Source organism: Geospiza fortis, unplaced genomic scaffold, assembly GCF_000277835.1.
Source record: "Geospiza fortis unplaced genomic scaffold, GeoFor_1.0 scaffold61, whole genome shotgun sequence".
NCBI lineage: Eukaryota > Metazoa > Chordata > Aves > Passeriformes > Thraupidae > Geospiza > Geospiza fortis.
The window spans coordinates 1,847,189-1,848,088 of NW_005054430.1; positions in this window are offsets into that span (position 1 = coordinate 1,847,189).

Here is a 900-nt window from a genome sequence, read left to right on the forward strand (position 1 = left end):
GGGGTCTCCGGGTTTGTCCCCCCCAGCCATGGGACCCCTGGAGGGCAGGGGGACCCTGCGCTGTCCCCTGCCCATCCCTGGGGATCTGAGCAGGGCCCCCCACCCCAAACCACCATGCACCCCCCAAACCCATCCTGCACCCCCACCGCAGAGCATCGCCCCTGCCCTGTCCCCCATTTGGGGCAGTCGGGACTGTGTCCTGCCCCAGTGTCACAGGAGCACCTGTCCTGCTGGGGTGGCCTCAGGCGTTGGCACTCTTGATGTCACCCAAGGCCACCTCTCCTTCTTCCCCTGCAGCCACGGCTGCGGGCTCCTGGGCTGGGCCCCGTGCTGAGGGGACAGAGAATGGGGACACGGGACAAGCCTGGCCCCACGCAGCGCTGTCCCCATCCTCGTCCCTGTCCCCATCCTTGTTCTGTCACCATGCAGACACTTGTCCTCGTCCCTGCTCCGTCTTCATCCCCACCCTCACATCCTCCATTCCCTCCTCATCCCCATCCACATCCCCATGCCATGGATCCTGTCCCATGGATCCCATCCCATCCCATCCCATGGATCCCATCCCATGGATCCCATCCCATCTCATGGATCCCGTCCCATCCCATCCCATCCCTTGGATCCCATCCCATGGATCCCATCCCACCCTATCCCATAGATCCTGTCCCATGGATCTCATCTCATCCCATCTCATGGATCCCATCCCATCCCATCCCATCCCATCCCATCCCATCCCTTGGATCCCGTCTCATTCCATCCCATGGATCCCATCCCATCCCATGAATTCTGTCCCATCCCATCCCATCCCATCCCATCCCATCCCATCCCATCCCATCCCATCCCATCCCATCCCATCCCATCCCATCCCATCCCATCCCATCCCATCCCATCCCATCCCATCCC